At 29.6% G+C, this 26040-nt stretch overlaps 1 protein-coding gene across 3 annotated transcripts in view; it reads left to right on the top strand.

Moving 5' to 3' along the window:
• The window catches only part of LOC142318831 (adhesion G protein-coupled receptor L4-like), a 421773-nt gene that overhangs the window by 179107 nt on the left and 216626 nt on the right, over nt 1-26040 (top strand). Inside the window, exon 1 of one of the 3 annotated variants that reach the window (XR_012755050.1) lies at nt 22089-22449. The exons of the other annotated variants lie outside the window; for them this stretch is intronic. The gene's annotated coding sequence lies outside the window, so the exon portion shown is untranslated. Of the gene's footprint in view, nt 1-22088; nt 22450-26040 lie in introns of those variants that run through there. 3 annotated transcript variants of the gene reach the window in all.

The following is a 26040-nucleotide window of genomic DNA, read 5'->3' as shown; positions in this document are numbered from 1 at the left end:
AACCAAGGGCTAAGGTTAACTAAAATTAAATAACTCAAAACTAAAAAAGTTGTAAAACTGAATAAATAATAAGAAACTTTCCATGAAAATTATTCTAAGCATCTACATCCTCAAAAAAATACTCCTTTCGTAGTTTACAGTTGTCATAAAAATTAATCTCGTTATTACAAAATTTTTATTATCTTACCTATAATAATATTTATAACTAAATTAAATAAGTCTTTTAAATATAAATTATTTCTTTAAAGTGAGATCTAACTGTGGTTTAACTAAAAATCACTGGAATCAATAATCAAGTGAGATTTGGAATTTGTGGATCATATGGTCCCGTATGAATCTGGCTCCCATATTATAATTATCGACAAATGCATTACCACGAACGTAAGTGAGATCTTCCCTAATCAACTGAAAGTTACACCCATATTCAAAAAAGGTGACTCATATGATAAAAAACTACTCTCATATATCTCTCACTTCAACTTTCCACTTTAGTAAGCATCCTTTCAAATTTAGTAAGTTGTTTGTTAAAATAAATTATTCGTAGATTGACCCCTTTTATAAAAAGTTATGAGTAAAGTAAAATATTTCTAATGGTCATCAACAGTCTTCTCAATTTGCGTGTGATCCTGTTAGGGAAGCTCTGTCCTCAGGTTTCCTGCAGTCTTTCTACTTCCTTCTGAGTCGTCTCTTTGCATAAATTAGGTTCACCACCGCTCTTGTCCGTGCCTCCTCTTCCCTCATATTTCTCCTCAGGTATCTATAGCTATGCTCCCTCTTGCACGATGGCGGTCAAATATTACGTTGCAAAATCAATATCATTAGAATGTTTCAATGAAACCGGTTCAATCAATTCCTCTCATTCCAGTCTCAATTTGAATCCCAGTCCATCCAGTTGTTAAAAGGATAGGTGACTTCCTCTTTTTTATCACTTTCGTACTTAAGGTGAATAGAACAAGCGAGTGATCCGATGTTTATTCTAACTATTTTTAACTGAGGTGTATAGAGACGAAATACCTGAAGGGTCGTAGAAGTCTAGCAAGACCGTTATTTTAGTTGATTCTGTAGGTCACTATGTATGCTGTAATCGTGAGACCACATTTTGATGTAAATTGAGTATTCAACTCCTTAAAATTCTTTCTGTAGTTGTTGCAAGCCGAGAGCTTCGTTGAGGATGTTTCGCGTTCCAATCCTTTCCTGCGATAAACCGAAAACATAGGGTTGTAAAGAATTTTATATATAACCCACTTGCTCTCGCATGGTGAGAAGGACAGTTTACCGCAGATAATCTGATAGGTACCAGCCAGTCCAGAATCTCAACCATGGTCACGTGAATCTGATCTATGCAGAATCCAGGCAGTTAGTTGGTGATGCCTTATGGAACTTTTAATTAACACCGCAGTACCCTCATGTGCTCTGTCATCCGGATGATTTGTCGCATACACAATAAATCCCCAAAGCTAAAGATATTCTGGCCTGTAATAACGAGATAAGAATGACGTTCAAGGATTCGAGAAGTTTCAGACATTCCAATTCTTCTCGCCCACTAACTAAACCACTGATGTTCCACGTAACAATGGCAAGAAATCTATAGAAAGTCTATATTGAAGGACAGAAAGTCTATAAATCCAGAAAGTCCATATTGTCCAGAAAGTCCAGAAAGTCTATATTGAAGTCCAGAAAGTCTATATTGAAGGACAGTTTCTCCAGTTTGTCCACACTATCGCCACAACTATTTCGAACCGCCACAATATAGATCGGGGGGGGGGGGGAGTACCGCAAACAGTACCCAGATTCCTAGCCGTTCTTTGCCACATAGCGGGAAAATTGACATTAATTTGTATAAATTGCATTAAAGCATGATGATCGTTGGTTCACGGATTAGATCCGAGTAGTATTCCTAGAACCTCGATCCTAGACAGAAAAAAGAAACTAAGGATGGACTAAGGGTATATAAGGAACCCTTGTATACTCTGCAACCCCTGAAGTTGTCTGGGCGGTGTGGCTGACAGAGAGCAAGTAGCTGGAGTGCTTCTGTTCTTTCTTGGACAGTCCACAGTCTTATAGCCTTCCACACACTTCACATAGGAAGGGTCGGATGCAGTTGTTTTTATGGCTATATTGCTGGCAATGCATGCTTTTTGCCCGACCGGGAGGCTTCCTTGGTGCTTCAAATGTAACACTGCAGTTAGCGATATATTTCATATAAAAAATATCTATAGAACTTTCATGAGGTTCGAGATTTACAAAGAAATTTATGTTTAGTCCTTGGTTATGTCGGCCATTCATTATGTTTAGTACCCTATACCCAACCTCAATTTTTTCCTTGATGACCAAAAAGGTTTTGTCTTTTCTCTCAAATCTACAACGAGGTCCATAATAATTTCTATAGATATTTATTTCACAATTATTCAATATACAAAAACATTTAATAAACACAGATACACCATAAAATAACACCTGTTTAACGCTGAATGTTTATATTTTATTGTAAATCTCCAAAACTATTAAATCAATTTCATTAAAGTTTAGATATGCTGTAGTAGTGTATGTGAAGTTATGCATGTCAGAATCTGATGGAGATTAGTTGAGTCGTTCTTGAGTTAGCTAAATTTAACTTAGAGAACAGGCAACATACCCTCAATTTGAGGTTATCTGAACCTTGTATTGGTGTATTTTTCATACGCGTTTATGCGGTGTATCACAGTGGCGAGTGAGTTTAAAACTGATGCTCGTGTGAAGGGCTACTCATTAATCGAACGCATGTAATACATTGTAATCTGCAAATCAGTGCGTTTATGACTTCAAAATGGTGAGGGAGTCTGAAACGATAAGTCGATCTTTCTGTGCAGAACTGTCAACGAGTGTTTTAAAAATTGATTATGATTTTTAAAGTTTACTGTTTTGTAACTAAAGAATTTTAGTTAATTAAAATGATTTAAAATGTAATATTTTAAATAGTAATGTTATTTTGATCTGAAGCGTAAAAAAATGTATACCCAATTAAGTTCTGGAAAATATAAGAATGGAAGGGATATTTTATATACTGTGGGGGAAGGCCAGTGATAAGAAAATAAACATTGTATGTTATTTTATATAATGAAAAAGAATATCATACTTTACTTCACTATTCCAGGTTAGTTTTACGAGTGACGTTATCTGACCGTAGAAGATAAAAATAATTTTTTTAAATTTATATCATTTCAAGTACGAATTAAGTATTATTATATGTACGCCTACTGCAAATAAGAATCATGAGAGACACTAGTTAAAAAGTAAATAGTAGTAGTATTAGGTAATGGGTGGTACACTTAATTAACGTTTGTTATTAGTAAACTTGATAAATATATCACACGCTAATTGGTAGGTGTATGTTGTTAAGTATGTAGTTGGAAACAATAAACATTATTTAAATTAATTAAAGGTCGTATTATTACTTTCATATGATATCAAAATATTTGCTAGTATTCAACACTAGAATTTGAACCCATTTTACCTAACTACGTTAAAGAATGTTTTGTTTTAGTGCTCCATAGGAAAAATATATATATAACATATAAATCTAAGCTAGCCATATGCGTGTGTAATTTCCTAGAACTCAAAAAGACTAACTAAAATATACGAGATATTTGTAAAAAATTATTTATTTATTAATTATTACGCCTACAGTACAAATTCTACGAAAAATGGAAAATACACTGGTTGTCAACAAAATAGTGTAATTGTTTTAGTAAATCTTCAGTTTTCTTTCTTCGTCCGTTTACATATATAATAAAATTTATTAAATGTACATGATAATTAAATCGTTGTATTTTACAGACTCTTGAATTCATTGATTTTCTTCGAAAAAATTTCCAAAATACATTCTCTGTTATGATAAATTATTTACCCTGAACTCGGTGAGGTAAGCATTTAAATATATTGTTTTTTTTAGATTTTCTTTGGGATTTAAAATACTAACTATTCCGGTTACCACCGTGTTCTACAATATAAACTAATTTTCATTTTGGAATAATACAAATTTTAATTTCTTTTGAGTAAAATGAATTATCAATGTCAATTCTCTTTACGCAATGAAATCTATTTAAATTCATCAGTGAAAGAAAACAATAAATTGCTATTATTATGTAATAAATTTGTATTGTATTATTATATAATAAATTTTTAAGGTAGCATACACGTATATGAGTAAAAATCTCCCACTCTCAATCTTTTCAAAACTCGCTACTAAAAAACTAAACTCATAAAAACGAATTTATTACTAAAATCATAATAATCTTCAGTGGTTTTTACGTAGAAAAAGTACCTATTTCACTTCTTTTCGTACTTATCTACATATAGCAACCTGGTTGAGTTTGCTTCTATATATTTTGTAGTTAATGTTGTAATGACATTCTAAACTCATGTGTAGGAAGTAGAAATCATGTATGTCTAAAGTAAACCACTTCCAGTTGTTGCATAATGTGCTGTCAAAATAAGTTAACGGAAAGAGCTACGGTAAACATTTATTTATCTATTCTATTAAACATGATTCCAATACAATTTAAGAATTAAATTGAATTCTGAATTGAATACTGAAATTAGTTTCAGTATTTGTTTTTTTCTTAAATTATTTTAATATCTTAAGTAAAGAAGTGTTTATTGTGAATTATCTCTGCATGCCTTATCAGTTATGTTTATTTTTTTCAGTCACTTGGTATTATAAAAAACAATTTTTTTCTGAAATCTTGCGTATGGTAAATATTTTTTTGAGATTAAGAATCAGTACGTTAAATTAATTAATTATACTGGAAGTAAAATGATGTTTTAAAGTTTTATTTTTTTTATTAATGGGGTGAAAAGAAGTAAGTATAAAATGAAACTTACTTATATTTCTTAATTGTTTTAGATCCTCCGTTAATCGTTTAATTACTGCAACAATAATCATTATCAGTCTAATAGATTAAAGGATTATGATGGGTGTGTAGGAAATCCTAAACACTAGGAACGTTCCACACGATAATTGCTTCTATAACGTCTAGTGATTAACACTTGTCTACCAATAATAGCATGAGAGCTTAGAGAAATAAATTAATGTAGGAAGAAAATATAGCTCAGCAGAATAGATTTGGTTCTATAACTCAAAACTTCTGCGTCTGAATACAGGTCATTAAAATTTGAGTCTTAATGAATATCTCTCTTCTCATCAGCTTGAGATAGAAGATTTATTTTTACTTGAACGGGATAGTTAAAAGTGTAGTGAAATGCAGTATCCAATTAAATCATTTCTTATCATTAGTTATAAGGTTTCTTAGTTTTATAATTATCAGAACATTTTTTGGGTAGAATTTGTGTTTCAGGGAGCAAGTATATTCGACGTCCAGAATACGTACATAATTTAGATTGTAATTAAAACAGAGCGCTTTGTTTTTAATAATCACTTTAAGATATTTTATCTCATGCTGGTTGAGATAAGCTTATCTCTTCAATTAATTTTAACCTTCAATCTTTAGTTATTTATTTTAAAGCTAATAATTGGTTCTGAAGGGAGCAAATTAATTTTAGTTTAATAAAAAATTATTTGTAGTTCCCATTTTTAGTTTAAAAGTAGATTCATACATCTATGCAATCTTTGTGAAACGTTTTTCATATTAATACTATCCTCATTAATAATTAATTATAAAATTTATGAGAACCTTAATTTTTTTAAAAACTCTTCTAAGTTAGCAACTATAAGGATACTATAAATGAAGTTAATAATATGGGTTCAGATTGTGAAATTTTTGTTTTATTTTCAGTTACAAGCAGACTGAAGGCCGTAAGGTGTAATCATTATCCAGGCAACAGTCATCTGTTAGACCTCTGTCATGATGCCACCAATGCAAATACCTCGGTAGACATTTCTATTGTAATTTAACTCAGCCTTAGTTCTCCAGCTGTCGGCTTCTTCGGACATTTTCGCTCTTCTGTACTACTTCGTAGTCATCACAACTATTTAACCATGTCCGTGTACCCTGCGCCGAACTCTAATTACCAAGAATTAAATATCAAACTTAAATAATATTAGACTGTAATGACAAACTTATTTTTATTGAATTTTATTAACAAGATCTCCATCTGACACTATATAAAGATTGTTTTTCTAAACAGTAGCAATTTTGACCAATTTTGGGGGATACAACCCTTGTATACTTCACCAGTTAATTTAATTTAATAAGATTAATGCTTAAATTGGGAATTTCTTTCCGTCAAATCTCCAACCATTTCATGGAGATTCCCCACTGACTTAATTAATTTATAAAAACCTCCGGTTTGGTCCGCTTTTGGGAGCAAGATAATGCCTTTACCCTCGCCAGCCGCAGCTGTATCACAGTTTTCTACTATTGAATCTATTAAACTTACTGCCGTCTGGTTTGTTCTCAGAAGCGAGGTTGATGCCTTCATTCTTCCACACACAGCTTCTTTGCTACGTAATTTAATTTCGCAATATCTAATCTAACCTAGGGTCAAAGCCAATTGCGCCTACCTTCTGTCAATCAACGCTTAAAGGAATCACTAGCTGCCCGGGCTACTATTCTAAATAAGTTGAGCACGAAACCCCTTCAGCGCTTTCCGTAGGACAAAGATTTGTGAAAGCCTGAAAACATGAGCCACTCTTTGCCAGTCTTCCAGTTGATTCGTAGATCGAGAAAGGAATTAACTCTCTGAAGCTCCTTCCTAATCATCAATCGTTCAGCTTCGTACTTCGGGTAAACATTTAGTACATGATCTACAGTGGCATCGACTCTACAGTCGATATGCTAGATTTTGTTTGGTTGATTCGACATAAATCAACCAAACCAAACCTAGCTAACTGTTATCCATAAATTTACCTTGTTTAGACAAGAATTGAATGCTACAAAGATTGGGGGAGAACCCAGCTACAGCTTGCAAACATGTAACATATTATCCTGGTAACACCCTGACCCCCATAGGAAAAAAATCCTTCCATGTGGTAATCCCGGTCATCACACCACCCCCTCCATTCGAGCCTTGTTGGGCTTTATCAGAGGTCGTCTTTTAGACCCTTTAAACCTGATAAAACAGGTTTAAAGGTCAGCAGTTTGGCCTCCGTCAGGATCTCACCGATGCAAATACCTTGGCACATATTTGTATCAGTATATTTTAACAAATTACTATCGCCTTCGTATGCCTTCGTATGGCTTCGTCCAACCCCGACCACCTATCATAACTTACAACCCTCAATTATCAAATTAAAATTTGCAGAAGCGTTATCTCTTACCATCCCTCTAACATCAAAGGTTTCACACAAAACCTCTTCCCATATCTAACTTCAATTAAGTGCAATACTATGCACCCAGATCATTACTTGATTAGTCTTTTAAACACCAATAATATTATTTTCATACCAAAGAAACAAGTGTTGATCGCAACAATGGCAATTATGTCCTACACTGAATTTATTCAAAGTTCTCTTGATTTACATAATAATCAAGAAACAGATTGACAAATTTAATAAGCTTCTAATGAAAACATACCTTATCTCATTCTGCTTAGGTCCGCTTTCGGTCAATGCCTACAGCTTCCCATACTCAGCTTCCCAGCTCCATGACAGAGTTCTCAATACATCCATTCTCATTCTAACTGCGAATATCTCAGCTACCTGGGCTCGGTACTAAAAAGCCTATCTTGGCTAAGTAAGCAACCAGGCGGTCCCCTAGCTAACAGGGTTGCTATTCTATCTATATATCCTAAAAAGCATCAGACCCCCTCAACCATCCACCGCAGGGCTAAGAATCTTAGGAAGCCAGCAACTATGCTCCATTTTCTTTCGGTTTTTCAATTAACTTGCAGATCAGAACCACAATTGAGCCTCGCAACTTTCTAACCAGAAATAAATTGTGTAATATGCCGAGTGGAGGAATGACATCAGGAAAAATACCATACTGTAATGGCCATCCGACGATTCAGTCCACCTGACCTGCCGTAGATGGAAACCTTGATCGTTTATTTCTTTTATGCGCCCAGAGGTAAGTTGGCCTACCTTCTTGGCATCATAACGTAATTGGCGCTCAGTCACAAGCATATCAATGGAAAATAACAAAGACCGCCTTTCGAGAGACAGTCCTATAGGCACCTGTCACAGATAACAATAGGAGACGCTGGACTCCAAATAATATATTCCTATAATATTTGTACCTCATTCGATAAGCCCAGGACAAGTGCAGCATACAACAATATAGCTTCGCATACACCCTTATAGAACCCTTATGTTTCTGAAATTAAGCCTCCAATCGGGGTGAACTGCTTTCCGAACACCGAAGAAAGCATTAAGAGCCTTATTGGCAGCATATTAAAAGTGCTCCTTTGTTGAGAATCTTCGATTCTCATCAAGGATAACACGTAGATACTTTTGCAGTGAGACGTATATAATTCGATAACCTGCCATTGATACACAAAGTCGTCGTTTATTTTATTTCATTATTGCAAAATAAAAACAGAATAATTCCGTTTGGATTGAAATGTTGATACACATTTTTTAAAACATTGCCGTATCAGAGTGTATAATGCGGTTGCTAATTCTACAGAGGATATATGAAATGAGCATAAGGACTGTTAAAAGTTCTCATTTATACATCACTTCAACGGTTTTTGAAGTCAGAAGATCATTGAAGTTCTATGAACTTTCAACTTCTTGTAAAAAAGCAATGTTGTGAAACAAATATAGGAATTTAGGGAAATAAAGCAGATAAAGTCAAGCAAGTCAAAAAGGAATCCTAAATAATTATATTAATAGGAAAAAGAAGTACTGGAACTTTGCATACAAATGGTAACTACTAATAAAATATATATGAAATAATTGATTTTGATAAATTTCTGTCGTGTATTCTTGAAAATTTAATTATTTTAGATTAAAAAAAAATTGGATTTATACTATATAAATATATTTAAGTAAAAATTTATTCCAAACTTTTATCACAATTTTTTGATGTAAAATATATTCTTAATAATGTAGTTATTAAAATTTATATACTAGAATATAAATTAATTTAAAAATTTCTAATTAACAAAGACATAAGTTTTGGTGCATTGTAAATAGTTATGAAAAACTGGTATACAATTTCACTACTTAGTTTGAATTTGGTAGCCTGTCTGATTACTTAAAAAAATAATTTCTTTAAAAAAAATCTACTAAATTGATTGTTTTAAAAACTCATCAAAAAATGTTTTAATGAAACTTTGCAATCGATTAATTGTTTTAAATTTCTTTACAACGCTAAAAATAGTTTGTCTTTAAAAGTGAAAAATATTAGATGTGAGATATTAATTATGCCAGTAATTAGGTCAAAGTAAAATCAATATTTTTAATTATAAATTCTTAGTATTTTAAATTCAAAATTAATCATTAGGAAGAAACAACATGTAATATTATACTTTTAGCAATTACTTATAGATCTAATATCTACGTTTATCATTTAAGCTATTAAAATCTCAGAAAATTCAATTAATTAATACAAAATAAAAAATCTTTAGTAGTTTCAAATATGGTTATAAATCGTAATATTAAGAGGTTTTAAAATACAGTAAATATTGCAGGACAGTTTTAAGAAGTTTTCCAATTAGCGATCTCCGAGATAAAGATGACTAGGTTAATTGTCATTAACTTTTATCAACTATTTGGCTGGCTTAGTTGATAAAAAAAGATTTATTATCCTTTGCGATTTAAAAGCTTCCATGTTCTCGTCTCCATTCCATGAAAATCTCTCGTTTTCTTTTGTATCAACATACTAAAATAATTGCATATTAGACCTAAAGGCCAAAATTTTGCATATAGTAATTATTTTTTCTATTTTTCTTTAAGGTTTTACATCGTCTAACATAGGAAATAATCTGTTAAGAAAAAACGTTTGGCGAGAAGAGGAAAATTTAACACTGATACGTTTAAAACACATTAGTATTCTGTACGTGATTTGTTTTTAATGGGATGTAATTTAATAATGATTGTTTTTTATTCTTACTGCAGTAATTTTTTTTAAATATTATTGAAGGAGAATATGGGAATGAAGCTAATAAAACAACTTCGTAACAAGTGCAAATGCAATTTAATTAACTGATATTAACAGAATATAATCTTTGTTTTGTGATATTATATGGAATAAAATTATGCCTATAATAATATCCTTGTATTTTCTGTATTAACAAAGAATATTCTTTATAAAATAATCAATAACGTCCTTCAAATTATCGACTTTTCACCACAATATATAACAATAATACAGAATTGCGTGATGCGAAACTATTTAAACCACCATACACACCACTCAGCTCTACCCAGTTGAAGTAATTTATTTTCGACGACACGATAGACAGACAGTCAAACAACACGCAACATATATCATACTTCAAGTATTTTATAGGTGTATTTCTTCTTTAGTTAAGGTTTTAAAAATATAAATAATTATTTATTCTTTATTTATTTATTTATTTTATTCCAAAACTTAAGATTTATTTCAAAATTTTATGATTAGGATGAGTAAAATTTTGATTTTTCAAAGTTGATATGTGCTTTATGTTTTTATATTGGACCCAAGCAGCAAAAAGTGCAACATATACAAGAAAAAATTTGTTTCAAAATTACTATTGCTATCAGCGAGAGAGGGACTAAGGAATTATAAACTATTCTTTAAAAGAATATTGTAAATATTTACTTCCTTGTGTAGCTACTTTCCATCTGATAACGTTTTGCCCATATTTTGTTTGTTTATAAAATTCGGAACTTAAACAGAGTGAGCAAAACTCGCCGTGTCCGATATGTTTCGTTTGGAAACGTAGAATAATCATTTTAATCAGTAAATAAGAAAGCTACAGACCTGAAAAATTAAAATAAAAGATATTGGCGTAAAGAATCCTGTATTTGGTGGTGATAATTTGAATTAAAATACACACAAAATTCTTCTAGAACAATTAATAGAATTATTCAGCTTGTAGTGCAAAAATGTAGTGACAAGTTACTGGTAGAGAAATGACAAGATCATAACACTTCTGTTATGACTTCGATACAGTTATAGATATTACCAAATTTTTTTGCATACTTAGCAGAATACGGATAATTATAGATAAATGGAGTTTGTTTAATATATTATTAGTTTTCTGTATTAGTTACTTTACCTTTTATACTAAATTCCGTAGTAAATATTTTAAATATTCATAGTTATTTAAAGCTAAATTCCTCCTTTTTTCCGGAGTTATTTGTTACTAGGCAATTTCATCAGTTACATATTTAATACATACACTGTACATATTTAATCTTACATACATATTTAATTTTTTGTTTATCAAACATATATTTATAAATCTTACTGCACAAGACGAAAGCAATTGTATGAATTATTGGAATAGAAAAAATTAGCATTTGGTACCTATAATTATCAGAGAGAATGAATTTAATGAAATTAAAAATTTTTTACCCACACCCAGAATTCTTGTTTGTAGAATTTTCAGCAATTTGACCGGTTTGATGACTTTCTCTCTTCCATTTATTGTAAGGTAATCGTTTAATCTCAACAAAATTACAATATTATGCATCCTCAGTTACCTGTTTTATAAATTCTTGTCTTTGTCTCTTCTAATAAATAATCTAATAAATCACCTTCTAAAAAAGATTCTGTTACAAAATTATTTTTTCACTAATTCTTATTAAGGAATTTTCATTAGGTACTTCATCAGTTTTCCTTATCTTTATTTAATATAAATTTTAAATTTCTATTTCGCTTCTTCTAAGCCGTTTCTTGTTTTTGTCAAAGAATAATGTCTGTCATCAGCGAATCTCAACAGTTTTATTGTTTCTTGGAAATTCCATATCTTTGACCCAAGGATTAATAAAAATTTCTCACACTAATTTTCAATAATTTTGAAAAGATTTCGATTCAATTAGCTAAAAAATTTAAGAAATTTGTGTTTTTAATTTTAGGGTTGTATTGTTTACTGCTGGCTAATAAAAATTGTAAATTGCTTTCACCTGATAAAGTGTTATTTAGAGAAAAATTAATTTTGAAAATATTATTTTAATCGTAAAACAATAACAAAAATTTTAAAATCTAAGAGTTTTATATTGGAGATGAATTTTACAGAAAAGAGTTATGTTTTTTACTAAATTTTATTATACAGAACGGACATAGAAGAATATCGGATATTTCAAGGTATTTAGTTTATCTTTACTTTAGCTTACAGTAGTGAATCAAAAATAAAATGACAAAGTAACTCTTATAGTTTTTCCTACAAGTATTTAATAGTAAGCCCCTTTCATCAGCCGCCACAATCAAATCTACAGCAGATTTTGTCTCTTCGTTCGTCTTTTCGTTTAACTAACATGTCTGAAGTAATGAAAGTGAGCTGCTTCAATCCTGTGCCGTAAATCGGGTAAATCAGTTGGTAGCAGAGACACATACACAAGAACCTTTATAAAATCCAAACGAAAAAATCACATATGTAATCGTGTGACTTTGGAGGTCATCGAAAACAATTTCTAACATCGGGTCCATGTCAACTAATCTAGTGGTAAAGAAAATTTCAATCAACTAATCCAGTACAAAGATTGTTGCCAAATATAATTCATTGGCCCATCTTGCACTTAAGGAAAAGGCCTTGCAGTATATCAAAATAAGCAACTCTTGTTACGCTTGCTTCACCAAAACAAAATAACTTGTACCTTACCGTCACGATACTGTACAGAAAACATACAATTTTGGGGAGTTTTTTTCACTTCGTAAAAGTTATGCGGATTTTCTGACCCCCAAACACAGACATTATGTGTGTAAATTTTAAACTATAACGAATTGTTAACTCATCACTAAACACAATACTATCAAGAAAGTGATCGTCTTCATGTTGTAAAATTTCGATTATGAAGTCAGAAAACATATTGTAGATGGTAGTCATCAAAGCATGTAAGAGTTGTAACGTACGGACACACGTGTAAGCGTTTCCTTAAAGCATTCCACACTGTCATCACCGGCATTTCCAGTTCGCAGCCGGCCTTCCTAACAAATTTTTTTTAGGATTACAAATGAAAAATTCTCTGACACGAAAGACATTTTTTCAAACTTTGATTACCCAGTACTCTTCTCTTTTTACACAGAAATTCGGCCTTTCAAACTGATTATGCCATCGACGAATGTTATTGTCACTTGGAAGTCCACAATTAAATTTTCTTCCGTATTGCAGTTGAACTGTAATTACAGATCTTCACAACTAGTAAACTGCAAAATTCAAAAACGTTCTGTTCAGGAAACGCCATCTTTACTAGTAGGACTGTGAAGAGGTAAGATAAAGAATCAATCTAAGATCATGTGCGCAGCTAAAACTCTCCTTTTTAGATAGATTTCATAAGAAAGCTACCTATTGTAATGGGTACCATGTTTCGACTTCCAGAAAATTTCGACATATCTTCGCGTTTCACATCCTCCAGACCCCAAAACCACCGAAAGTTTAAAAGTTTATATATATATATACACATTTCACTTTCTTGTGGACACGATAACTATAGATTTGCGCCAATCACTTTCAAATTGATACATAAAATATAACGACCCAAAATCTCGGTCGAGTTCGTTAATAGGCAAAATTGGACCATGGGGGTGGTCATGGGGGCTTTTAAAAAAAAAATTCGCTGTAATCTTTTTATTAAGTAAAATATCGAATTCATTTTAAGTTTCCACTATTCTTTGGATAAGGACCTAAAACTTATCTAAATAAATTAAAATCTTTTGATATCGCCAACCATTGGCCCAGGGGGTGAAAAAAATGGGGTTTTGAAGACAAAAAACATCATACCTCCCTTAATAGGCACAGTATCGAATGGGTTTAATGTGGTCGTTAGTCCTGTAAACATTACCTATAACTTTTATTTGTAATAATATTTGATATGACCAACCCTTACGGCAAAGGATGCTAAACATGGATGCTAAAGGATGCTTGTCGTATGCTAAACATGTGAATTTTTTTTCACATGCAACCATTGTCGTATTGAGTAAATTCGAAGTTTTTCTTAACTTTAAGGTGGAAATCGTTTTTATCCCCTACTTAGCACCGGTGAAATCTACCTCCGCCTTCTGGCGTGCCGAAAGGAATTTTTTCTCTTTGATTCAGCCTAAAATCAACGCACACTTCATTCAATAGGTATTATATTAAATCAAAACCCCGATATTCTTTTGTTTTATACCAACATTTATTAAAAAATGTAAAATATTTTCAATGGAATGTTTATTTTAATAGTAAATACTTATTTTTTTATTTTTGTAAAAAATACACGTCAGTAAATTTCTATGAAGTTTTTACTCTTTCTAAACGTCGTAGTCTTTCAATACAGTCCTAGTATAATTGTTTTAAATAAATTAAAAAAATTAATATCTTTTGTATATACATGCACACATATATGAACATATGCATATATATGTAAACAAAAGTTTTTAATAAAACCTTTTGTATTTCTGTATCAGGACGCCTAAAAAGTAAAAGAAAGTGCAGGCAAGAATGTCCATTTTTAACCGATATCAATTTTTTTCTAAATGCTGGCGCCTACAATTGTTTGAAGAATAATATCTTGTTTATTGATAAATAAAATCGATCATTTTTTTTAACGAGTAGATAATATTTTAAGGATTCTTTTTAAAGCAATATGGATAAAAGACTAAGTTTTTACAATTTTAAAATTATCTTACATTTTTAAACAAGATATTGCTTAAGTAAGGTAAGTTTTTTTTTAATTTTCACTTAATTACTATTACAAAATAAGAAGAAAAACATTATTACAAAACACTAATATCATGTAAATTTAATACAGATAACTTGTTATGCAATTTAAAGTGCTTCTAAAACTTGCTTTTAAGTTTTGCTAAAGGAGTTATAAGTTTGAACATAATTAAGTAAAACTGAACTAAGTTTTTCTTTGCTCGTCTGCCTGCCTACTCGTACACATACACACAACAAAAACCCGCTCATAAATAATATTATACCTGCGAATCTTTTTGTACCAGTAAACTATATTCAGATGTGTCTTATTTTTATAAACTTTGCAACCTTTTTTTCTGTCGCAAGTCGGACAAGAAAAATAGATTAATAAATTAAACAAATATTTTAAAATAACAGTATATTAAAACTTTTGTACCCAAAAAAAAAAAAAAAAAATTAATTAATTTCGTATAATTGGGCTCAGATATTACCTAAAAGATACTGTCCTTATTTACCTTATAAAAGGTAATTAAGAGATAAAAAAAAGATATTTAGTTCCCGCTTTTCTCCTTAACCATCATTAAAATATTCCAGTAGTTCGTTTCCTGCATCGTGTGATTATAAATTTAAAGTATTAATTAATATATGCAATGAAAATTTTGGATAATATAGAGGAAGCCTAGATAGAAATAAAGAAGAGTTCTCGAGCAAAGGTTATGGATAAAAATCAGATTCATTCCTTTTAAAAAGAACCGTAGAGCTTAAGATTGTTACATTTATCACATAAAAAAGCGTTCTACAAGATTAATTTAAGATTTATGAGAAAGTACATTAATAATTTCTACATGTGAAGTGATATCTTTCGTCTACGTGGTATTTAACTGAAAGAGGACATTCAGTTTGCATAAAATATGAAGAAATTTTCATTTAATGTCTTAAACAATAAATGAATTTAGAGTATGATCTTTAGTTTGTTAAATAATGATTTAGTGCCACCAAGATACATAGCTATTTGTTTACATATTGATTCTTATTATTAATAATAATATTTTTAAAGAAGTTTATCCATAAGTTGTTTCACTTTTATAATTTTAATATAATTAAAACATATTGCAATTTATTTAATTTAAAAAAAATATATTTTTTTCCACCCATTTTCAATTTATGTTGTATCAAATAGTTCAAAATTAATGAGTCAAAATATTAACACCTGAATCTTATTTTTAACTAAAATCAACGAAAAAATGTATCTTTTAAGCTAGTTTTAACATTTTAGTTTTAACAATAATTAAGATTCACTGGAAAGATGAAATAGTCTTCATAGAATTAAAATTAAAAATTAATTGACAAATATAATCTTATGTTGTGACTACAAAGTTGAAATTGTCAACTTTGTAGTTTTCAAATTAAAAAAGAATTCTAAACAGTTTACTATCATTGGCTGATTAAGTTTTGAAACGTTTAACTTTGAAGCTGAAATAATGGATGGAAATCTAAAATATACAAATAACTGGGTGACAGTGAAGTAGATCTTTTCGAATCAAAGATAAAACAAATTGTCAGTGGGTATAAGAAAGAGGAAAAATACTCGAAGCAAAGAATAAAAGGCAAGGGAGTAAGAATTAAAAAGTCAGAAAACAAACTATACTTCTTAACTTCAAACGGATTACAAACAAGTGATCTTCAAGCAGCCGTGGAAAAGCAAGGGTTCCCGTAGGAATTACTCTTATTATTTAAGTATATTATTCATTTACTTGAATAATTGAGCTTTCAATAATAATTGTATTTTTCTTTAGTGTGCCTTTATGCCAGCAATAGTTTTTGTATTTATGAAAGGCGAATCTATTATAAATAATAATCTTGCAAACATTTTGGAAATGGGAATCTGAGATGGTCTTTTTTTATAGATGATTATTTACGCATATGTAGAATTTCGGTTAAAATTATACACACGAATTTTGATTTAAAAAATTAAATTTCAAATTCTATATGTTTAAGGCTTTTTATTAGGAACATGGACCAGGCAGGACACTGGCTAACAAAACTACCATAAAATACTAGAATATTGTAATATAAGTATATTTTATATATGTAATATGGTACGTAATAAGAAGTTATACGTATTTCTTATACAAATTATACATAAAATAATGATTCAATCAGAAAAGTAGTCAAAACAACATCGTTCTTTAATAGATAATATAAGAAAAAGAATAATTATTTTGCATTACTATATAAACGCAATTTAAATATACGAGTATTAAAACGTGTGAATATTTGAGCAGTGTTTACGGATTGATATACACGTTTCAACAATTTAAGACTTGAATTTAAATCTTTTAATTAATAATTGTAAATTCGACGTTTTAGTATTTCTTTGAATTTTAAAAATCAAAGTTATATTGTATTTTAAATTATGAAATATGAGATAAGTTTTATTAACAATGTATTTTTTTGCAGTTTTAATTTACTTTTCGAGTATGTTGTATATTCTTTCTAACGGTTCTTGCTATGGTTTTTTCTTTCTTTTTTTAATAATAAAGCTGCTTTCTTTCCAAAAACTCCATAAAAGATTGTTTTATTAAAAAAAGACTTGAATATAGTGAAACAAAATATTTTTTCGTTTGTTGTTATAAATTTTATTCTCTTTGTATGAGTATCAATATTATTGTACGGTGTACTTCCAGGAAAGTGACCTCTAATTTGTTTGTTATCGGAAAAACAATAATAATTAGTTAATGTTAAACGTCATGTTATTGTTATGAGATGAATATATTTTGTATTAACTGCCCTACTATTATTTACTGCAGTAAATAATTTACTCTTTTTTTTTATTAATAAATATCTGCCTTGTTTTATAATGACAAATTATAAAACATCTTGATGAAGATGGACAACCAACCGACTTTCATACTTGCAGCTCTTTTAGATAGTATTGATTTTTTAGTTTTTTCATATGAACTATAAGATCTTCGGATAATATTAAGTTTATAGAAATTTTATACAGCTGAACCGAAAATTGAGTACCAGAGTAAGGAGAAAGTTTACTCAAAAATAAATTTAAATAAGCAATATTGTTTATTAAAAATACATTTAACAAAATTAGATGTATTTATTTAGCATTTCGTATATCTGAAACACTCAAATTTTAGGTGATTTTAAATTACATTTTAGATTTAATCAATAAAAATGGATGTTTACTTTAAAATCATATTTTATTTAATCATAAATTAATATTTTAATTTTTAGTTTAAAGTCATATTTTCTATTGTAATGTAAATACTTTTTACTTTCATTCATCTTTTTGTAACCAATCTGTTAACATATGTAAATATGTACGAAAAAACAGATATAAAAATTTAATTTTTACTAAAACATAGCCAATCAAATTATTCCTATCACACCTATGACATGGCCAGAATTGAAAGTTTGGAGACGTATCTAGATTTAATACATCGGTTATCAAGCTGCTTGCAGAATTCTCCAACATTGTGGTTAGAACATCGTTGCAGTCCAACACTGAATAACGCACTTGAATAACTTATTATTGTACGATATGTGTAAAATCCGCTATCAAATGGATTCTAATTAAAATAAAGCTTAAAGATCAACTTCTTTCACTGCAGATATTTTAAATGGTGAATAAAAACTTCGATATATTTATTTATTTTTTTTTGAAGGTTATTACCCAAGTTCTGAATTGATATCAAGATGTGAACGATATTAATAAAGGATACGCAAGTCAGGATATTCAAGTCAAAAAGTTTGGTTAGTGACAATTTTATTAGAACCGTAATATATTCGACAATAACAGATTTCCATTACATGGCAAGAGGACGTATAAAATTTTTATTTATTTATTTGTTTTCAATGAATTGAAGTTACCCCAATCTTTAACGAATTGATTACGTTAAATTTAAATTATTATTTAAGTATGCGTATGTATGTATATATAATATTTTTAATTAACATAAATTTATAACAACAGCTAACATTTCTAAGTCGACAGTAAGAACCGTGGTTGGAAGGCTATTATTAAAAACTAATCAGGAATAACATTATGCAAAAACGGTTATCAATGTATTCCGTTTTCTTCAGCTTACTGTATGACTACATTTTACAAAATCACATGTTGGTTGTCCATGAATTAAATTTGATTTAGAACTTCAAATTTTATATATTTAAAAATTTTACTTATGTATTTATATGTACCTTATTAAATAAACAAGTAATTTGGAATAAAGTAAGTATAATTTTTATAGTTTATTTATTCTAGTGGAATTTAATATAAATATTTATTCACAAATACTTTAAATATGAAATATGAATTTAATGAATTACCAGATGTAAGAAATTCTGTAAAAATCGTTGGTCCATCGTGAAAGTGATAAAATGTTTAAATTTTCAGATACACCAAGAAAGAGTTTTTTTTTAATTCCGAGTTTAAAGGGTTAAAATGAAATTTTTTTTTTTTAATTTCTCAGTAACATGAAGATATCAACTTGATTTCTGGTGTGTGTAATCTTTACTTTGAGTATCTAAAAACCTACTTCTAGATTTTTCTATATTGTACCTTCAAAGGCGTCAAGAAATGTAAAATATTTGAACAATGAGTACAAATTTTCCCCATTTCCCATTACACTAAACGAGATATTCACTAGATTTGGGCTTGAAAAAACTCTTCAGATAAATATTTAAAAAGCATTTTAGGTTTTTTTTAATTTAGATTTGTTTAAGGAGTGCTACGGTGTACGGCGCGGCGGCTCAACCAATACAGCCACTTCCTCTGTTACTGTAAGTGCGACGTGATTGGCTGCAACTGCCTCCGGTTACTTGACTAAAAGAATAAAATAAGAAAAATTAAAAGATTAAAAAAAAGAAACAAATTACGGTCACCTTCTACTGTTGTTTGCTGGGTAACGCTAAGAATCGGGCAGAAAATAATTTTTACCCATTCTTCATCAGGTAACCTGACGAGCTAAGCTATAAGTAATATTTTCACGGTGGAGGCAGACTATTTTGAAACCCGCTTCCTTCAGATCACTGAAAGTTTTGGGTCCTAACTCCCTTTTTCTGTTTAGCCTCTGGAACCACCGTAAGGTATTACTTCAGAGGATGAATGAAGATAATATGTATGAATGTCAATGAAGTGTAGTCTTGTGTAGTCTCAGGTCGACCACTCTTGAGAAGTGTGGTTAAATGAAAACCCAACCACCAAAGAGCACCGGTATCCACGATCTAATATTCAAATCCGTATAAAAGGTACAAATCCTTAACTAGGATTTGTACCTTACAACTTTCGATTTCGAAATCAACAGATTTGCGATGACAAGTTAACCACTAGACCAGTCTGGTGGGCTATGTTTCGGGTGTTGCACTGATCAAACTGTCGCTCTGAAGAAATTACAATACACTAATATTTTTTTATAAATTGCACAGGCTTTAACTTTTATTTATCATTATTATTCTCACATGAATGAGTTTAATGAACACTGGAGGATGCAGGGGCAGAGCCCACTGGCTAGTCGCAAAGAGCAAGCTCGCTCGCCCTGACATGCTAAATGTCTCTTGTCCGCGTCGGGAAACGGATGTAACCATATAACGCGGGTAAAGCCGCGGCGATGCTAGCAGTAATGTGTGAAATAAATAAGTTTGCTATTGAAAGAATACTGCGGGTTAAGCCGCATTGAAATCATAGCCTAAGGCGTGACTGGGGAACGCTAGTTAAAATATAAATTGAGATTAAAGTATAGCAATCGATATGAACTTTGTGATTCTAATTATTAGAAAGTAACGTAGACAATAAGGATTGACTTGGATTAATACTATTACCATTAAGGACACAATATTAATAAGGATTAGTTCTACCTCTATAAATACCTGTATTAAAAATACAAATGTATACTTGTATTTTTACATACATTTACATACATATCCGTAAATATATTAAATGCAGTAAGTAAATTTACTATTAATTCCATTTTCTCTTCTCTTATTGATTTTGAATTTATTTAGCTGGGTATTTTTTAATTGTAAAAAATAACGCGTTAGAAGTCAGAAAGGTTAATATTTCAAAACATAACATCCGTGAGAGCACTGTGTGGTCCCACAAGCGTTACCATTTATTGGCTTGTGCTACAAGCCATTATTATTCCTTCCTTTCTATCAATTTTTCAATTGTAATTATTCATGAACAGATTGTAATCAATATTTTAATTAGTATGTTATTCATTAGTTACAACATTAGTAACTAGATTAAACAATACATTAATAACATATTAATGATTATTACATTAATAACTGGATAAAAAAGCAACTAATTGCCTTTTTCTGTTATTTAACCTCTTACGAACAGTATCTTTAATTAATTGTTTGTTTATGATGTATTTGTTTAATTTTATTTTATGTAATATAAATTTAATAAAGAAACAATTTTAATTACGAAGGCATCAATTTTATAATTAGAAATTAATAATAACGCTTAATTTAAAGAGCTTAAAAGATGATTCTAAGAAGATTATATTTTACTTATTTATAAATAAAGGTAAGTGTAAAATTATCAACAATGAAAAGACTCTTTCAATCCTTATCATTAAGCATAGTGTTAGAAATGATGTGTTAAATCCATCGGTTATAAATGAAAAGTATTACACTTGGAAATTAATTAATCCACAAGAATTGCCACTACTGGCCTGTACGATCTCAAAGAATCTAGGGATATTGTATTTAGTTTATCTATATATATATATAAAACTAGCATCCCCATCATGGCTTCGCCCGCTCTATAACGTTACTTGCATTTCCCCTTGCGGTCAATTATTTATTTGATTTTATATTTTTTAATCAAGTAACCGAACGCAGATGCAACCAGTCATGTCGCACATACAGTAACAGTGGCAGTGGCTGTGTTGGTTGAACCGTCACGAAGTACACCGTCGCACCCCTTAAAAAATTGAAATTGAAATAACTAAATGGTTTTTAGATATTTTTCTGAAGAGTATGTGTAAGTCCAAATTTACAGAATATCTCGTTTAATATAATCGGAAATTGGGAAAGTTTTCAGTCATTGGTAAAATTTTCTTTCATTACTTTACCTATTTCTAGGTTGAATTTAAAAAATATCTTGGTGTTTAGATATTCACATGAAGATTACACACAGAATAATCAAGTTTTTATCTTCATTTGCTGCGGAGAAATTTAAAAAAATAGTACTTTAGTGTTTATGCAGGAACACATACGAATTTGTTTTGTATGCCATTTAATAATTATTCATGCACAACTACTAACATTTTCAGATACCAGTGTGAATTGTATGATACTACTTAAGAAGATAATTGAAACGTAAAAATACATTTCAAGAAATAATAACTCTACACCCACTATTATGTATTAAAATAATGTTAGTTACACCATAAGTTAATATTATTATTATTATTATTATTATTGACTTTTTGGAGATAAATTCTCGCAGGAAGGGATGATATAACCAGATGGAACGCCGATGCTAGAATATCACATGTGGCACTAATAAATACACTACATAAGCTCAAGCACACACATATACAAAAACTAGCACTTACGCTTTCGTAAAGTAGTTTTGTAGTAGGTACTAAATGTAGTGCATCCCTTGAAATTTGTTTAAAATTAAAAATTAAATGTCATTAAAAATGAATAATAACGCTTAATATAAAAAGCTTAAAATATGATTCTAAGAAGATTATATTTTATTATTTATAAATAAAGGTAAGTGTAAAATTATCAACAATGAAAAGACTCTTTTAATCCTTATCATTAAGCATAGTGTTAGAAATGATGTGTTAAATTTATCGGTTATAAATGAAAAGTATTACACTTGGAAATTAATTAATCCACAAGAATTGCCACTACTGGCCTGTACGATCTCAAAGAATCTAGGGATATTGTATTTAGTATATATATATAAAACTAGCATCCCCATCATGGCTTCGCCCGCTCTATAATTTTATTTGCATTTACCCTAGCGGTCAATTATTTATTTGATTTTATATTTTTTAATCAAGTAACCGGAGGCACTTTTTCCTTTACTACCGTAAAGGAAAAAACAAATACAAGATGAAATAAAATTTTTTAGCAATAAAAATTTAACTACTGTTTGAAAAGAGAAAAAAAACTTAAAAATATATTACTTAAAATCACATAACGTTACTGCTGATAACGAAATTTAAGTACTTTCATCTCTTGGTGCTGCTAATTTTAGATCAAGGATCGTCGGTCGTAATTCTTCACAGCAAAAATTTAATTTGTAACATCTCGCTCCCTACTTTCCCCGAAGTAATCTGTCTTGTGAAAAAAAAATCAATGAATGAAGTGTGTGTGTGTGTGTGCGCGCGCGCGCGCGTATAGGTCTTCTATACGCGCGCTTTGTATAACTTTTTATACAAAGTAAGATTAAAAAAACAAAACAAAAAGCGCTATATAAATTTATTTTACGATTTTTCTTCTTTTAAAATTACTTCCTCTGTTTATAGCAAACAATCTATTTGTGGTTGTGTCAAATACATAATTTTCTGAAAAAAATTACTTTTTCGAAAATTAATTTATTACTTTATTAAATTTCATGGAATGTTTACTCATTGTGATAGACTCTTTTATATTTGAATTTATCCATTTATTTATTCTGTTCTGATATTGTTTTACTGTAAGCAAAGCGTTATTAAAAATATTTTCCTTTAATAAAAGATTTTAATAATGCATAATAAAAATATTAAATTTTGAAGTACAACCAGAGAAAATTATTTATTTAGCTACTAATATCTTGTGAAATAAACAGTTTTATGCTACGACTATAGAATATATTAATTTTACCTGTAAGTTTTTTTTACTGTAACATGTTTTATAATTTCGCACGTAATAGATTTAGTCTCTAACATTTCGTTAATTAATGTTGTTATAATGGAAATGAAAAATGTATATTTTTCGATATCATTCTGATTTCTATTACGAGGATTGTATTTTTTCTATATCAAAATTCTAATCTTAAATTAGATTGTTTAAAATCCTAAGTTAATTCCTCTGGAAACTTAATGACCCACTCTCCATAATGATCTAGTCTCCATAAAATAAGTAAAGCTAAGCAAATCGATGAAAAATATTATTTGTTTCTATAGTTTAAATCTCAATAACCTTAAATCTTAACAAATACTATTTCTTTCTGACGTTTATTGTCGACATTAGTAAATTAGTCATTTTCTTTCATTCAATTCAGAGAGAACAGATGTACAGTTACTAGCTCTCACGTTTTCGTTTTTGTCAGTTTAGTAAATTTAATTCTTGCTGCCTAAAGTTACACTTATGATTAGAAATATTCGCCTAAGTTTCGCTTCAAAACAGTGCCAACAGAGTGAATATATATAAAATTTTAGTGATGAATTCTGTTTTGATTTAATGACAGATATTTCTACATACTCATCCACAAACGGAACGGAACTATGATACATTATCCTTCGTACTTCGGTTTCCGTCATAGAAATACATTTCATATCGTGTATTTTTTAAATAAATACTTGTTCAAAAACATAATCTTCAATATTTATCTTGAATGTAACTGATATTTGCTTCAAAATTGATCACTTTTTGGAAAACCTTAAGCTTGTTTTCTTTGCAAACTTCTTGTAGAGTAAATATTGATAAAGTTTTAATAAATTAATCAAGATAATAATGCAGTCATCTGTGCAAATGGATAGGATAATCTATGATATTTACTATTTAATTACAATGAGAATACACACACACACACACACACACACACACACACACACACACACACACACACACACACATGGAAAAAATAATAATTTGTATCGCTTGTTTTTTAAAAATTATTATCTATAAATGACACATAATTACTATTGTGGTTGTTTGAGGTAACATTGATGTTATCGGTAATAATTCTGAGTTCCTTGATGAATATATTTTGAATATTGAGAATGAAGGTTATTTTATTTTTAATAATTCACTATGCTTTTTATATATAATTTTTTAAGGAAGTGAAATATAGTAAGTGATGATCAGGAAGGATGCAAGTCGTGATTCATGCTGAATAATATGTACTTACTACAAATAAGATACATTTTTATTTTTTCAATATTTCCTTCCCCACTCACCATTATTACGTTAAGAACGAAAAAATTACAGAAATTTGATGTTAATACAGAAACCAGAAATAAATAAACTTTCCTTTCCAACTGTAAATAACAGAAGATTTTCATAAAGATTGTCATCACAGATAAATTAAAAAAAATTATTATCTGTTTAATAAAACGTTAAAATAGTATAAAAGAAATTATAGAACGTAATAACGTTCTATATTAGCTGAGTAAAAGATATAGAAAAAGGTGAAGCACTGGACGGAAGTATGAGTTATTCATTGACCACAGTCTAAAGCCAAGTTAGAAAATCTCATTGACATCTATGAGAATTTAGTTATTACTCTAATTACAGCTAATTGAATTTTTTTCTAACATAGTCATTTTTAAATAATAAAAATTGAACAGTCCGTTATTCAATTAAGCTCTGAATTTAATTTTACAAACTTATTATGAGATAGATGATAATGAAGTTATAGGTGAAAAAATATCAATCACTTGCTGTAAATTTAACACGAGGTAAGGTGGCACCAAATGGATAATTAGCGTATTAATATATTTGAGTATATGAAATATGTAGCTGTATAGAATTAAATATAAGTATTAGAGGTCTTATTTAAAGTTAACACGTATTTAAAAAAATGGGTAGATTACTTACACCTTAAACAAAACGAAATAAATTTTTTACCGTTGTTTAAAAGGCTAATAGAAATTAAATTAGATTTTTATTGTGTTAATAAGTAGCTGATCAAACGAATGGTATATCAGTCCATTGGCTGGTTCTATATCTAATAGTTTTTTGTAAATTAATACAGAACTCTATTTCTTTTGCAATTTTACATGGTTATGAAAAATTAATATTCTTCAATTTTTTAGATTCTCTTCTAGAATTCTAGAATTTTCTTCTAGATTTTTTTTCTCCTTTAATTAGTAATTAGGCATACTGCAATACTATTTCGCTTCCTTAATCCTTTTGTATTAGAGGTTGAAACTTAGATGAAAAACTAAAAAAATTTAGGAATATAACACTTTCGAAGAAAGGCTATTATGTAGGAAATCCAAATGTTACTGGGTTACAAAGACCATTAAATGAAAAAATGAACAAGAAATCGGGTACTTTTTTATTAACAGCTACATTGAATATGAATATTATCTTCCTCTATATATATAAATAAAAAATGTGCAATGAGAGATTTCCATTGAAATCTCT

The sequence above is a fragment of the Lycorma delicatula genome, chromosome 2 (genome assembly GCF_047948215.1).
Source record: "Lycorma delicatula isolate Av1 chromosome 2, ASM4794821v1, whole genome shotgun sequence".
NCBI classification, from domain to species: Eukaryota; Metazoa; Arthropoda; class Insecta; order Hemiptera; family Fulgoridae; genus Lycorma; species Lycorma delicatula.
Note: the sequence above shows the minus strand (reverse complement) of the source record. Positions and strands in the feature narration are given on the sequence as shown.